We start from the raw sequence: 16,295 nt of genomic DNA, 5'->3' as shown, positions 1-16,295 counted from the left end.
GCAAGCCCCAGCATGCTCACGGGGCCGTTGGGACACACGCCTGCAAGGCCAGGACAAGGCTGACCAGCCACGTTTCTGGAGTCAGGGGTCTCCTTCCTCTTCAAGGGCACCCTCGGATGGGTTTGTGTTCCCACAGAAGCCCTCGAGTCTCAGTGGGATGTATTAAACTCTCTCCCAACACCTTGAGCCTCCCCTTCCCCACACCCAAACTCTGAAGGCTGCTTCCCCCGGCTTGCTGTGCACCCAGCCCTGCTGCCAGCAGAAACCCGGAGGGCCTCAGTTTTGAGGAGCCCGTGCGTTGGGCCCCCCGCCGTACTGTAGCTCCCAGATGCCTGGATTCATTAAAGAGCTAAACCACTGGAGGGAAAGGGACTCACTTGGCAGGTAGCTCTGCCAGCAAGGACATGGCTGGCCCCAGGAGAGAGCTCTTGGGGTTCAGTGGAGACCCAAGCTCTAATCTCACACCCCATCCTGACCCCAGCTGGCACGCAGAATTCCAAAGACCAACCCTCGCCTTGCCAAGATTCCTGTCCTTCGGTTATTCAATCAGACACGCTTCTAAATAGCACTGCGAGGGAATTTTGAAGGTGTAGCTGACGACCTGTTCTGCCATGAATGTCCTACCCCCACCCACACCCTGTCCTCCCCACCCCTCAAATCCATTCAAAGCCCTCAGCCTCAGTACAATGGTATTAGGAAGTGGGGCCTTTGGGAGGTGATCAGGCTTAGATGAGGTCATGGTGGGGGGGCAACGTAATGGGATTAGCGGCCTTATAAGAAGAGACACCAGGCATTTCGGCTATGGAAGGACACAGAGAGGCGTCCGTCTATCTTTCTATAAGCTGGGGAGTGGGCTCCCTCCAGGAACTGAGTCTGCCAGCACCCTGGTCTGGGACTTCTGGCCTCCAGAACCACGGGACATCAATGTCTGTCTATTAAGCCGCCCCATTTGGGGTGTTTTTGTCATAGCAGCCCCAGCTGAGTCAGGTCCTAGGTCAGTGCAACTCAAGATGAGAGGGTTATTCAGGTTGGCCTGGGCAAGTCAGGGGAGCCCTTCAGAAGAAGCAGGTTTTTCTTGGCTCGTAGCAAAAGAGGAAGTCAGAGAAACATGAAGAGTGGGGGAGATTCCTACCAGGGGGATCTGACGCGGGGATCCCGCTGCCCACCGCAGGGTCGTGAGTGGGCCTGTGAGCCGGGGAAGGCAGGGCAGGGGCTGCTGGGAAACAACGGGGCCCCGAACCCGCAGCGACCTGCGCCAAGGGAGCCGAGGACACAGCTGGCCAATGCCCCGCCAGAGCAGCGGACTTAGAGACACTAGAGGTAATAAGCTGGTGTGGTTGCAGGAGCCACCAAGTCGTGTCTTTGTTATGCACAAGGACAGGACATTTGTTATGCACACAACACCCCACGGGCCACTTCACCTTGCCAAGCCTCCAGTGCTGCATCCAGAAAAGAGGGGCAGAAAATTCACAGGGCTGCTGTGAACCAGGGGCTATTTTGGAGGTAGAGACAGAGCCCAGGCTGGGCTTGGGGCCAGAAGGCCAACATTTGCTAGTGGCACCAACTGGAGTAAGTGATTTAACTTCTCTGAGACTCAGTTTCTTCATCTCTAAAATGGAGCCAATAGCAGCTACTTCCTTGGCCAAGCAATAGCAGTGGGATGCACGGCCCCCCAGCCAGAGACTACTTTTCCCGGAGCCCCTGGCAGCTAGGTGTGGTCACGTGACTAGGCCTCAGCCTCGGAAGGTGAGTGGCGGCAATGGGCTGCTTTTAAGCGTGGGCCTTAAAACACGGCATGTGGCCTCCCGCTCGCCCTTCCTTTCTGGAATGCTGAGGTTCCCAGGCTGGCCACACAGCACGGACAGGCAGGCCAGGACTGTGGCCTCCAGGAAGGTGGAGAAGGAAGACAGAAAGAACCCCGGGGCCCTGCCTTAACCCCCATGAACAACCAAGACAGGGTGTGTGGCTGGCTCAGTCCATGGAGTGTGTTGACTCTATTTTTTTTTTTTTAAAGATTTTATTTATTTATTTGACAGAGAGATCACAAGCAGGCAGAGAGGCAGGCAGAGGAGGAAGCAGGCTCCCTGCTGAGCAGAAAGCCCGATGCGGGGCTCGATCCCAGGACTCTGAGATCATGACCTGAGCCGAAGGCAGCGGCTTAACCCACTGAGCCACCCAGGCGCCCCGAGTGTGTTGACTCTTGATCTCGGGGTTGTGAGTTCGAGTCCCACATAGGGTTTAGCGACTGCTGAAAAAGATCTTTAAAAATAAAAACAAACAAACAAAAAACCAACCAGTGCAAGGAATATAGGTCTGAGGGTCTTCAGCTCAGAGTTTTATTTCGTAAAGTGGAATTATTATACATATGTCAAGTAATTCATTTGTGCTTACAAGTAGTGTTTGAAGAATATTGTACAATTTCAGTGAATCAGGGGTTCCGGTCATTTATTCATTCCACACACACCGACTGAGCAGCTGCTCATTATCCGAAGTTATGACATGGAGGGAAACCAAGTCCCTGCTTTCCAGGAGTTTACCTTCTGGTCGACAGAGATGATAAACAATCAACAAATATGCAACGTGTCCAACGGTGGTAAGTGTAGGAGAGGCGTAAAGCTAGGTAATAGGGCCAGGTGCGCTTGGGCAGGGGGATGATGGCAGTACTTCCACAGGTGTCCAGCAGAGGGGATTCTAATGGCGTCTGACACGCTCCTGAAGTGAGAGAACAAGAATTGAGACACGCAGGGATAGAGCATCCTAGGCAGAGGAAAGAGCACATGCAAAGGCCCTGTGTTCAGGAAACAGCAAGGAGCCACTGTGGCTGGTGCAGCAATGGAGAGGGAGAGGAAGACAGAGGCAGGGAGAACACACAAGGCCCTTAGTCAAAGCTTTAGCTTTCACACACTGAGGGACACAGGAGCCATTGGAGGGCTGAGCAGAGGTGTGCTTCGAGCTACGTGTCAGAAATAAAGCCTGGCTTAGGGGCCCCTGCACGATCTAGGTAAGCAACAGTGGAGGCTGAGGTCATAGATATGTTCTAGATGCAGAGATGACAGGATTTACCAGAGGCTCAGATGTGAGTGTGAGCCCAGGAGGAGTCAAGGAAGATTCTAGACTTCCAAGATTAAAGGATAGAGTTGCCTTTCCCCGGAGGGAGCAGGTGTATGGGGAGGCAACAGCAGGAGGTCAGTTCTGGACACATTACATTACTGTTGGACCAGCCAAGTGGTGGGCGGTCAGAGTCCTGGGGGAGATCCTGTCTGGAGATATAAATTGAAGGCGGTCAGCATAAAGGCAGCATTTAAACCACAAGACTTGAGAGCACCAGGGACTGAGTATGGGCACCTGGGACGCTGCATGACTGGGGATGAGGGGATGATTCAAGGTAACCAGAAAGATGTCTTTAAACAGTGTCTATTTTTTTTATTGTGGTAAAATATATACCACCCCCAAAATTGCCATTTTAACTATTTTTTAAATACCCAAATCAGTGGCATCGATGACATTCACAAGATTATATAGGCATTGCCCCTACTTCAAAAACGTTTTCATCACCCCAAACAGAAACTCTGCCTCCCCTCCCCACTGCCTCCCCTCCCCAGCTCTGGCAGCCACTAATCTAGTTTTTGTTTCCATGGATTTGTCTTTTCTGGACATTTCACACCAACCGAATCTGAGGATAGAGAGCATTTTTGGATGTGGCCTCTTTCATCTACCACAATGTCTCCGAGGTCTGCCCACATTGGACCCTGTGCACGGTGCTGTGTTTCCTTTTATGACCAAATAATACTGCATTGTACGAATATTTTGCTTCTCCATTCATCTGTTGATGGACACCTGGGTCATTTCCACCTTTTGGCCATTGTGAATAGTGCTTCTGTGAATAAGCAGTGACTCTTAATGAGTTTGGGTAGGAGATAAAAGGCATGACCACCCCTCCATCCCAGGAGCCCTTCAGAATCTTCCAGAAGATAGGAGATTCCTTTTGTTTATAAAGTGGGACCCTGGGCTTCACTAGGTTGAAAGCTCGGCTTTAAAGCAAACGGGATTAAGAGAAAACGTTCGCTGTGAAGAATTATATAACAATTCTACAAGAAACATTGTTTTATATTAGCTAATATGTTCAATAGGAACATGGGATCACCTGTGTCTCTGCAGAATGAGTGCTTGATAAGGCCAGGGACCGGTCTATGTCGTGCACTCCCCTGCTTGTGTGCTTGCTCTCTCCCTGACAAATAAATAAAACCTTTAAAAAAATATGCTGGTAGGGGCGCCTGGGTGGCTCAGTGGGTTAAGCCTCTGCCTTCAGCTCAGGTCATGATCTCAGAGTCCGGGGATCGAGCCCCGCATAGGGCTCTCTGCTCGGCAGGAAGCCTGCTTCTCTGCTTACTTGTGATCTCTCTCTCTGCCAAATAAATAAATAAAATCTTAAAAAAAAGATATGCTGGTAAGGGGCACGTATCTACCCTACAACAGAATTGGCTTTATCAACTTTTGATTATTACAGTGCATTGTAATTGTTCCGCTTTGAAATTCCATGTATTTTATTTTTCGCCTTTATCTTTTGGGTCCACAGGCATCATTAGATGGGCACAGGAGTCCTCGGCATAACAGAGCCTGCCGTGAGGGTTTGCCTGGCTTCCCCGTGGGACACAGGCTGTCCTGGACCCTGATCGCCAGTCGTGATCCTGCTGTGAGAGTAGTGCCGCCTCTCGCCACCAGGAGGCGCTGCTTCCCCCAGGTCAGGGGAAGCCCAGGAGCAAGTTCAAGGCTTCCTCCCTCCCACCTTTGTCCTAACCAGGGCTGGCAGCAGAAGCTTCTGGGAGTTTCCCTCCCCGCTTCTCTCTTTTTAGGATTTTAAGTAATCTCTACACCCAACGTGGGGGGGCTCAAACTTACGAGCCTGAGATCAAGAGTCCCGTGCTCTACCAACTAAGCCAGCCAGATGCTCCTCCCTCTCTTAAAAAACAAAACAAAACACTTTAATTATGGAAAATTTCTAACTAGTATGAAAGTATACGAACTCTCAGAAAGCCATGAACCAGCTTCAATAATTATCACCTCGCATGGGGCGCTTCCTAAGTGTACAGATGCCCAGGCCTGACCCAGAGTCTTAGGGCTCCCAAAGCAGAAGGGCCATTTGGGAGCCACCATTAGAGCCTGGCCCTGCCTCCTGGGACACCCCAGGGGACCGCACTTCCTGCTCTCCCGACCTCAGCCTCCGATCCCCCCCTCACTCCACACCCCCACAGCCTGGTGGTCTTCTCCCAGCTCTGACCAGAATCCTGCTCACACTCATTTCCTCTCACTCAGGCCCCGCAGGACTCGGGGGACAGCTGGCCCCCATCCTCCGTACCATCACTCTTCCGGTGTCTCTCTGGAAGGCCGTGTTAAGTAACCCACGCCTCACACCCTTGAGCAGCCAACCACCCACAGCCACACTCTGGGGCCACTGAGTCTTATGTTGTTTCTTCCTGTGTTGGAACACAGGCCCGGGAGTCAACGATTTCTCGCCTTTTCAGACTGGAAAGATATTGCGGAGTGATGAAAAAATATGAGATTTTGAGGGGCGCCTGGGTGGCTCAGCGGGTTGGGCCGCTGCCTTCGGCTCAGGTCATGATCTCAGGGTCCTGGGATCGAGCCCCGCATCGGGCTCTCTGCTCAGCAGAGAGCCTGCTTCCTCCTCTCTCTCTGCCTGCCTCTCTGCCTGCTTGTGATCTCTCTCTGTCAAATAAATAAATAAAATCTTTAAAAAAAAAATGAGATTTTGAAGTGCCTAGAAAAAGTACCTGAGACAGGCTGAACTGTGTCTCCCCTCCCCCATTCGTATGTTGAACTACTAGCCCCTGGAACCTCAGGTTGTGACCTCATTAGGAGACAGAGTCTCTAAAGAGGTGATTAAGTTAAAATGAGGTCATTAGGGTGGTCCTAATCTGGTAGGACTGGTGTCCTTATAAAAAGGGGAAATTCGGACACAGATGGATACAGAGGGGAATTAATATAATCCCCAAATAGATACAGTTCACCAAACTGATAAAATCCCTCCCCAAATTCTGATGAACCAGTTTCTGATCACTGCCAGACGCAGCCCTGTGCACAGGACCTGAGTTCCCTACTTGTGTGTATCCCCCCGGGGCCCTGGGTTCAGCTGAAGGGAGGATGCTGGTCCCACTCAGCTCTACTCACCCTGACCCAGAGGGTGAGTCAGGCACCATCTTTTGCTGGAGCGCCTGCTCTGGGCCCGGACTTCCTGGCAAGTGGGCACCAAGGCCTGATCCCAAACTGGGTCACGAGTTTGATGCAGGACAACTGAGTCCTTGTGACCTACAGGCTGAAGGTCTATGGAAGGCTGACCGTCAGAAACAGTGACACAACTCATGGGCCAAATAAAAACACGGGACCCTTGCCCCAAAACTACCACAAATTTCAATTTGGTGACAGTCCACACACAGGCCCAGCTAAGCACATGGGTGACACACCCACGAAGCTGACCCTGCCGTTAGGGGACAGCAAAGGGAGGCTCGGGGAAGGCCAAGGGTCCAGGACACAGGGATGCCACCAGAGATACTGACTTATCATGTGGGCGCCCCCAAGGCCATGGCCAGTATGCATGTGTGAGCATGTGCGTGTGTGCACGAGTGTGAGAGAGAGAAGTAGCCCTTCTTTGTCCCAGTCCACTCTAAACTCACTCCCATAGAGTCAGCACTGTTCTGCCTGTCTCCACAGTTCCTTCTAGAAAGATAAAGGGCTAGACCCGTATCCGAGTCCATTTCCCTACTACTGTCAGATACAAAGATGTTGGAGGAGATCCTGCGTATCTGGTCTGAAGACTCAGAAATAAATTGCCACAAAGACGTGGGTTTCGTACAAAGACCAGAAAGGAAGCGAAGCCTGCTGTTGGTGTCCTTACTTTTTATCCGGCAACTTCTGCAGGGGAAGCATATCCGAGAATCAGCGTTTTTCTGGTTTCTGTGTCGGCCTAATGGAAAGCCAAGCTAGACGCGAAAAGAGGTTACTTGCAAATAATTTGACCGGGACCCAACAGGCCAGTTAGATCACAATCCCAGAGTGTGGCCCCTTTAATTCTAAAGTTCGAGACCGTGAGTCAGCTGGCGGTAGGGAGAAGTGCAGGCGTCCTTCACTTCGGCCTGAAACTGGGAAGAATGTAAAGACTTCGGCTCAGCGCCGTCCGTCCCCGGCGCTGCGTTGGTCAGATCTCCCGCGAGGGACGTGAGTGTCCGTCGGTCGCGGCGGCCCGCATTCCGGGCATTCCGGTGGCCTCACTTCAGCCCACGCCTGGCTCCACGGGCCTGGGGGGCAGAGCGGAATGTGGGCCAAGTGGGCACGGGGCGCGGCCAGGCCGATGTGTGCCACAAAGGGGCCGTCTCTGAAGCGCTCTGAGCACCGGAGGAGACACAGAACAATTCCCGCAGGAATCCACTGGCTGAAGGGAGCCCGGCTGCCCACTGTGCTTCCAGCACTGAGAGAGAGAGGACTTGCTTGGACCACAGAGGGTGTCTCAAGGCCAAGGTTAGACTCAGAAAACCTTTCCAAGGGGTCTTCCGACTTACATAAAGTGGTCCAAATGGAAACAGGCCCATCTTCCCCCCTCAGCGCTAGGAAGCACCGAGGTTGGCAAGACAGAGCCAAAAAAGACGGAGTCCAGGCAGACGGGCATGAGAAGGGGAGGGCCGCGGGCAGTGGCTGGCGGAAGAGCAGTGGGGGCATGGGGGGGGGGTCACAGCGAGTGCTGTCCTTGGCCTGCATCAAAGGTACCAGAAGCCCCACCTCCTCACGGGCCAAAGCTTGTCTTCGTGGCGTCAGAGGAGTAAACCACGGACACCTCGCTTCACCTCTCGGGCTTGTGTGAATTCCCATAAGCACCAGCCTGGAGGATGGAGAAAATCAGCAGGACGGAGAACTGGAGTGTTCACAGCTCAAAGACCACAAAAGCACCAACACGAGACAGGCCAGGACCAAAGGCGGGTTTGGTGGGTTCTGTCAAAGTGCGGGGGCCCCCTCATGGGTTCTCCAGGTTCGCCGGAGGTCACGGATGAGCCTTGTGGTCCAAGACACACCCAAGTAACCAGTGTGTCTTGGCTCTCCAACCTCTGGTGGCTTGGGGCCACTTCCTGTTGCCATGGCAACCCAGCTGGCCACACAGCTCACTGAACCCAAAGTTGGCATCTGCGGGTGGGGCCGGGTGGACCCAGAGGATTACACTGTCTTTTGCTGAGCTCCCATGGAGGCACCTTCCTCACCAGCCACTGGGGCAGACACACCAGCAACTTCTCATTCCCGCCAACATCCTGGGCCTGGCGGGGCAGAAAAGGAAAATCCTCCCCAAGGCAGACCCACGTCCTGATGCCCACCCAGGCACGTTCGCCAAAGCTAACGACAAAGCTAACGACTGCCTTCACAGCTTGCCTTGTGGGGGGAGAGAAACGTGTTTATGGTCAAGCCACTCTGCAAAGCAGGTCCGCAGGGCAGGAATGTCCCCAAGGCCCATCTCCAAGGACAGGGATTCTCAAGCCAGATTGCTTGGGGTCAAATCCTGTCCCTCATTTCTGTCACATCCTTTGTGACTTTTGGCAATTCCTATGTCTGTTTTCTTCTCTGTAAGTAACAACAGACACTAGCTCCTGAAAGACTCCATTTCCAATGCTTAGGACAGGGCTTCGCACAAAGTGCTCTGTAAATGTTGGGTTTTTTTAATTTAATTTTTTAATTTTTAAATGTTGGTTTTTATTATTCCAGTGTGCTAACCTCTCCTAGCCCGACACACCCCATACCCCAGCCTGGGATCGGGGGGGGGGGGCTTTGTTCCCCTCAACATCCATGAGCGGACTGCTCCAAAGGCCCTCGCGCTCGCTGCCCCCCGAAGCCCTTACCAGCCAACACGGTGGGGCAGCACCTCCGACACCCGGGCTCCGGCGTCTCCCCCGGCTCCGTCGCCTCTCGCTGCCGCCTCCCTCGGGGCCCAACAGCGCGCAGCACTTCTAGGGCAGTATACTTGCTGATTGCTTCCTTCACTAGTACTCACAACAACCAGCTAAGACACTGCCAAAGAAACACTCACAGCTGGCCCTGCCGACGACCCGGGTGCAGGCCTGTTCCACTGCTCCCGCCGACCTGCGGATAGGAAGGAGGGACGGGACCGTGGAGAAAGCGGGGACTGGCGACCGATGCCAGCCGGGCTGGCCTGCGACTCACTGACCCGGAGGGAAAAAAAAGACCAAGTCAGCATTTGCCTGGAAGAGAAAAAGTTAGGAAGGGACGGTGGTTGTCAATCCGCACGGCTATGGGAACCAACGGGGAGCAAGAGAACAAACACAGCGACCCCAGCCGTTCCCCCATCCTGGACGCCCCTGAGGGAGCCGAGCAGTCAGAATCCTACTGGGAAAGCGGAAGCAGAAGGAGATTGAGATGAAGAGGTTTATTTCAAGGAACTGGCTCACATGACTGTGGGGCTGGCGAGGGCCGCCTGGCAGCCTGGCCGCTCTCAGGCAGGCGCTGACAGTGCAGTCCACAGGTGGGGTCTCTTCCTCCTCAGGAAAACCCCAGCTTTGTTCTTAAGGCCTTTCAACTGCTTGGATGAGGCCCACCCACGTTATCGAGGATAAGCTTTAAAGCCAACTGATTGTAGACGTCTCTCGCATGGGCCCAAAGCAGCACCTTGCTCGGTGTTTGGTTGAATCACTGGGTCCTGCAGTCCAGCCAAGCTGACACCTCGAGGAGCCCATCATGGTGGCTGCTAGAACATCTGGTCACCAGCTGCTTTGGATGTGGACCACCGATAGTTTCTCTTCTTGTGGGGGCAGGGACACACAGGGGCGTTCCTGGGCGGGTCACTGTGCCCCCTACCCCAGGCCAGGAGGTCCCAGAAATGGGTTCCAGGCAAGCTGTGGTGGACGAGACCCTGCCCACCTGCTGTCCCCTCATTGGGCTTGCCCCACACTCAGCAAGACGCAGAGCACACAGCGCCCCCTTCCTTGGCTTCTAAATGTCCAGTGGGAGCTGGTGGGAGTCTCTTGTCACCTTAGTCTTCTGCCCCCAGACAGATGAACCCATGATGCCCTGCCTAAAAACCAAGCCAGACTAGACTTTAATTATGGCCTTTCAGTGTGGAAAATATGCCTCTGCTATGTCCAGTCTTATCTCAACGGTAAGTGGCTCTGTCAGGTTGGAGCGCTGTGCCCAAGAACCACCTGTGGGCTCTGGAGAAGTGGGTTTCCTGGCTCCGTGCTGCAGCTTCGGACCCCGCTGGCCTGGGATTGGCCCAACGGCCCTTTCCACACTGACCGTCCTCAAGTCAGCACGGGGGCAAGCAGGAGCCTGAATAATGCCCAGGCCGGCTGGACAAGGCAGGGGACCCCCCCAAATACTGAAAACAGAAGCAGGGTCCCCATGGTAAAAACAGCGACGTGGGAATTAAGTGGCATGCTTGGTGTTTGAGCTCAGAACAGCATTTGGGACGGGCTGACCCTCCCAAAAATGGGCTGTGAGAGGCGGGAACGGGCTCACGAACACTCGCTGGCCTCAGGCTGGCCCTTGGCACCGCTGTCAAGGTCAAGTCAGCCTGGTGCCTGTGTGTTTCTCAGGGATGGGGCACGCGCTGAACCCCAGCAGAGGTCGAAAGCACTAATGGAGGGAGATGAGGGAATTTCCTAATTCTTGGATCCAGCCTACCCTCAGGCTCAGAAAATAAACCAAAGGAAAAGATGGCTCAGAAAAGCAAGACCAGATGTGTTTTCTACTGCTAAGCACCTGGGTGAAGACGTGGCTGCCTGTGGAGGCTGTTCTCCGGACAACAGAGCTGAGTTGGCAGTTATGGTAACCAGGAGGGGGTCCGTCTTCCTCCTCCAGAGTCTGGGGTCCTCAGACAGAGAGGACAATCTTTCCCGTCAGAGAGGAGAGGTCTGGACTTCAGGAACAATCTTCCTAGTCGGAGAGTCAGAGAGTGGAAGCTTAGACTTTGGGGACAGTCTTCCCAGTCAGAGGGGGCAGGCCTGGACTTCAGGGACAATCTTCCTAGTCAGAGTGAGGAGGCTTGAACTTCGGGGACAATGTTCCCAGTTAGAGAGGGCAGGCCTAGACTTCAGAGATAACCTTCCTAGTCAAAGAGGGGAGGCTCAGACTTTGGGGACAATCTTCCCAGTCAGGGAGAGGAGACTTGGACTTTGGGGGCAATCTTCTCAGTCAGGGAGGGGAGGCCTAGACTTTGGAGACAATCTTCCCAGTCAGAGAGGGGAGGCTCGGACTTTGGGGACAGTCTTCCCAGTCAGGGTGGGGAAGCCTGGACTTCAGGAACAATTTTTCCAGTCAGAGAGGCGAGGCCAGAACAAGGGTGAATAATGAGTCAGTGGCTGAAATCTGTGTTCCACAAAGTACAAAGCACACAAGTCAGCAGTGTTTTACCACATCAGACCTTCCTGCAAAGCTGCAACCCAAGGTCAGAGTGAAGCACTTAGATTTGAGCGGACATCCTCTTCTACGGAAGGGCTTTTGTTTCAACTACCAGGTGAGCTTCTGCTGCATTAACACAAGATACTTCAAAGACCTGGGGCTCGGTTCAGAGCCTTGTTCTGCCTTCAGTTCATTTGTCCTAACAGGGGCCCTCTGGAGCCCCAGGCCCAACACCTCTCGCTACAGAGTCAGGACCGCTAGTCCAGGGAGCCGGGAGGGATACAAGAAAACCGGAAGTCATCTCTACCGAGGAGCTTTAAGTTCCCAGCACTTAAATTTTAGGCACTGAAGAGAAAGTGGCTTCTGGCAACACGGCTCTTGGATGTTCCAATTCCTGGAAAAAGAGGCGCCCTCTTCATCCAGGAGATGTGGAAATTCATTCAGGAAACCTTCCCAATCCTACAGCACACGTCTCAGCAAGCACAGATGTTTCTTCAGCAGCCATCAGCTTCTGAGTGTGACCTGTGATGGGCTGACCCCGTGCTGGGTGGGGGGGGGGGGGGGGTAGGGGGAGAGTCAGGAGGGCGGAAGACGTCCTGGGCCTTGGGGGACGCATGAAGAAAGAGATGGGCAAGAAATCACAGCCGCACCCAATTATAACTGTGAGCAGTTCTGAACCATGAGAACAAGCATTTTTAAAATGCCCGATCTGGGGGCAGAACGGTGGTGCTGGGAACGAGTCACAGCTTTGCACCCCACACTCCCTCCCCTGCCAGGTTTGGAGAGGAATCCGATGATTTTTACCACAATTTTTACCACCAACCTTAGCTAGGTGTCCTCTTGCGTTTCACAATGATGTGGGAAGCTGGAAGGAATTTTTCTGCTCTTGCACTGACCTCCAGAAAACCAGACCCTGTGGCAGGAAGGTGGTGATGGCCCAGAGGAGCTTCGGGGACCTGTCCGGATCTGTGAGTGACGTCCATCCAGGTTAGAGGCCCGGCAGAGAGAAACCTGCCTTAAGAGTGGGGGATCTCACACTAAAAAAGAGAATTGCAAGCCAATATCACTGAAGAACATGAAGGCAAAAATTCTCAATAATCAAGAATTCAATAGTACGTTAAAAGAATGATTCAGGGTGCCTGGGTGGCTCAGTGGGTTAAGCCGCTGCCTTCGGCTCAGGTCATGATCTCAGGGTCCTGGGATCGAGTCCCGCGTCGAGCTCTCTGCTCAGCAGGGAGCCTGCTTCCCTTCCTCTCTCTCTGCCTGCCTCTCTGCCTACTTGTGATCTCTGTCAAATAAATAAAAAAAATAAAAAAAAAAAAAAGAATGATTCACCGTGATCAAGTGGGATTTCTTCCTGGGCTACAGAGGTGGTTCAATATTCGCAAATCAGGGGTGCCTGGGTGGCTCAGTTGGTTAAGCAACTGCCTTCGGCTCAGATCGTGATCCTGAAATCCCGGGATCGAGTTCCACATCAGGCTCCCTGCTCGGCAGGGAATCTGGTTCTCCCTCTGACCCTCCCCCTTCTCATGCTCTCTCTCTCTCTCATTCTCTCGCTCCCTCTCCTGAAATCTCTCTCTTTCATTCTCTCACTCCCTCTCAAATAAATAAAATCTTAAAAAAAATTCACAAATCAATCAATATGATACATCACATTAATAAAAGAAAGGATAAGAACCAGATGATCCTCAACAGAAGAAGAAAAAGCATTTGACAAAATATACAAAAATATACAAAAGACCCAAGCTAATATCCTCCTCAACAGGGAAAAACTGAGAGCCCTTCCCCTACAGTCAGGGACGAGACAGGAATGTCCACTCTCCCCATTTCTATTTAACACAGTACTGGAAGTCTTAGCCTCAGCAGTCAGACAACAGAAAGAAATATAAGGTAACCAAATCAGCAAGAAAGAAGTCAAACTTCCACTATTTGCAGATGGCATGACACTGTATGCAGAAAACCCAGAAGACTCCACCAAAAAATTGCTAGAACTAATACATGAATTCAGCAAAGTTGCAGGATATAAAATCAATGTGCAGAATTCTGTTGCACTTCTATACACCAATAAGGAAGGAGCAGAAAAAGAAATCAAGGGGTCAATCCCATTTATAGTTGTGCCAAAAACAATGAGACACTTATGAATAAACTTGAAGAGATAAAAGATCTGTACTCTGAAAACTATAGGACGGGGTGCCTGGGTGGCTCAGTGGGTTGGGGACTCTGCCTTTTGGCTCAGGTCATGATCCCAGGGTCCTGGGATCAAGCCCCGCATTGGACTCTCTGCTCAGCAGGGAGCCTGCTTCCCTTCCTCTCTCTCTGCCTGCCTCTCTCTGCCTACTTGTGATCTCTGTCAAATAAATAAAATCTTAAAAAAAAAAACTATAAGACACTTATGAAAGAAACTGAAGAGGACACAAAGACATGGAAATCCATGCTCGTGGACTGGAAGAACATCCTTAAAATGTCTATAAAAAACTAAGCCACCTATGCAGCTACTGTAATCCCTATCGAATACTAGAATTTTCCATAGGGCTAAAACAAACAATCCTAAAATTTGTATAAAGATCCAGAATAGCCAAAGCAACCCTGAAAAAGAAAAGAAAAGCTGGAGGCATCACGATTCTGGATTTCAGGCTCTATTACAAAGCTGTGATCATCAAGACAGTATGGTACTGGCACAAAAATAGACATGTAGAGCAACGGAACAGAATAGAGAGCCCAGAATTGGACCCACAACTATTGGTCAACTAATCTTCAAAAAAGCAGGAAAGAATGACCAGTGGGAAAAGACAGTCTTCAACAAATGGTGTCGGGAAAATGCGGACAGCAACATGCAGAAGAATGAAACTGGACCACTTTCTTATACCATACACAAAAATAAATTCAAAATGGATGAAAGACCTAAATGTGAGAGAGGAAACTGTCAAAATCCTAGAGGAAAACATAGGCAGAAACCTCTTTGACTTTGGTTATAACCACTTCTTATTAGACACTTCTTACTAGTTTCCCTTGCGGGAGGCAAGGGAAACAAAAGCAAAAATGAACTATTAGGAATTCATCAAGATAAAAAGCTTCTGCACAGCGAAGGAAACACCCAACAAAACTAGAAGGCAGCCTACAGAATGGGAGGAGATACTTGCAAATGACATGTCTGATAAAGGGTTAGGATCCAAAATGGCTAAAGAACGTATCAAACTCAACCCCCCAAATCCAAATAATCCAGTTAAAAAATAGGCAGAAGACATGAATAGACACTTTTCTGAAAAAGACATCCAGACGGCCAACAGAAACATGAAAAGATGCTCAACATCACTCATCATCAGGGAAATGCAAACCAAAACCATGACGAGATATCATCTCACACCTACTTAGAATGACTAAAATTAACAACACATGAAACAACAGATGTTGGCGAGGATGTGGAGAAAGGGGGACCCTCGTGCACTGTTGGTGGGAATGCAAGCTGGGGCAGCCACTCTGGAGAACAGTATGGAGGTTCCTCAAAAAGTTAAAAATAGAACTACTCTATGACCCAGTAACTGTGCCAATAGGTATTTACCCAAAGATTAAAAAAAAAAAAAAAAAAACAGATTTGAAGGGATGCATGGACCCCAATGTTTACAGCAACAGTATCAACAAGAGCCAAACGATGGAGAGAGCCCAAATGTCCATCGACTGATGAATGGATAAAGAAGATGTGGTCTATATATACAATGGAATATTACTCAGCCATCAAAAAGAACGAAATCTTTCTGTTTGCAACAACGTGGATGGAGCTAGAGTGTATGACACTAAGTGAAATAAGTCAGAGAAAGACAAGTACCATATGATCCCATTCATATGTGGAACTTAACTAAGAAAACAGACGAACATATACAAAGGGGGGGAGGAGAGAAGGAAGTAAATGCTAAGAGACTCATAGCTATAGAGAACAGACTGAGGGTTGCTGGAGGGAGGTGGGTAGGGGATGGGCTAGGTGGGTGATGGGCATTAAGGACGGTGTTGTAGGTAAGTGATGAATCACTGAAATCTACTCCAGAAACCAATATTGCACTGTATGTTAACTAAGTAAAATTTAAAGAAATAAAAATAAATAAACAAAGAAGCCTAAATACAAGGTTAAAAAAAAACATAAAAGAAAAGAGTGGGGGATCTCAGGGACAGGGCCATGAAAGACTTACTTGGATATTTGCGGCCTCAAAAATGATCATCTGTCCAGGTTGAGGGGAACCAGCTTTCCCAGAGGGGCAGAGAGCACCCCTGTTTTTCCTGAATCTCAGGAGCCACCTGTGCCTGCACTGGAGGAAAGAGAAAAGGTCACACAGTCCCTGGTGGCTGACACTGGTGCGTGCCTGTCCCTCCACTGGTCCTACAGCATCCCTGGGTGAACGGCGACCATGTCTGCAGGCTCTTGGCGGCCGCTGGCCGGAAGCCTATTGCCTCTGTCCTCCGCAGAGCTGGGGACGTGCTCGTCTAATGCCTCTGAATATTTAGAATCCTTCATGTTTCCCAATCTGGTCCTTACCAGACGGAGGGCTTCAACAGCCAACTCTGGGAGCAGCAGGTTCATTGAGAGGGAGAGCAGCTCAAATGCTTGAGGACCACCAACCCAGATGCTCAGTGGGGAGAGGGGCTGTCTGGGAAGCAAGAAGCGAACAACAGACGCCTGACTGTCTAGAATTGCCCTTGCCTTAAGAACAGAGCATAAAATACAGGTATTTTAGGAGTGAGTGTAATTGTCAGTTATTGACTCCCTGCCCCCCAAGTTTCCGATGTAGCAGATCCTGACTGACTACTCCAAACCCACATCCCTCTCTCTGCGGTTCAGGTAAACTAAGCCTCTCTTCCTTAAGTCACATGCCTCACGCCAGCCCCTTCCCTTGCCACCG

The 16,295-nt window shown here is 51.2% G+C and overlaps 1 long non-coding RNA gene across 1 annotated transcript; it reads right to left on the bottom strand.

The window, feature by feature from the left end:
• Positions 1-2,297: 2,297 nt before the first annotated feature.
• On the bottom strand, positions 2,298-9,002 carry LOC125097545 (uncharacterized). The gene is made up of 3 exons (XR_007126551.1): positions 6,911-9,002; positions 3,064-3,260; positions 2,298-2,712 (listed from the first exon to the last, which is right to left on the bottom strand). It is a non-coding gene; the product is annotated as an uncharacterized LOC125097545 (long non-coding RNA).
• Between the last annotated feature and the right edge of the window lie 7,293 nt (positions 9,003-16,295).

Source organism: Lutra lutra, chromosome 4 (genome assembly GCF_902655055.1).
Source record: "Lutra lutra chromosome 4, mLutLut1.2, whole genome shotgun sequence".
NCBI classification, from domain to species: Eukaryota; Metazoa; Chordata; class Mammalia; order Carnivora; family Mustelidae; genus Lutra; species Lutra lutra.
This window is presented reverse-complemented; position numbering and strand designations above follow the sequence as displayed.